Genomic DNA, 306 nt, shown 5'->3' with positions numbered 1-306 from the left:
TGAAGCGGCGAGATGTGATGAACCCAAGTGCAGTTTATTTACAGTGACGATAATCCATAATCCAAACAAACAATCCAAACGTGAAATCCAAACAACAAACGCAATCCAAACAATGACGAGACTAGACTTGACTTGACTTGGCATGAAACAGACTTGACTTGATACAGACTTGACATAAACTTGACTTAAACAGACTTGACTTGGCTTGAACAGACTTGGTTTGAAACAGACTTGAAATAGACAAACACTCACCAAACAGCAGAATTACAACTTCAATACGTGACAGAGAACCATTCAAACACAAGG

This window comes from Garra rufa, chromosome 13, assembly GCF_049309525.1.
Source record: "Garra rufa chromosome 13, GarRuf1.0, whole genome shotgun sequence".
Lineage (NCBI taxonomy): Eukaryota > Metazoa > Chordata > Actinopteri > Cypriniformes > Cyprinidae > Garra > Garra rufa.
This window is presented reverse-complemented; position numbering follows the sequence as displayed.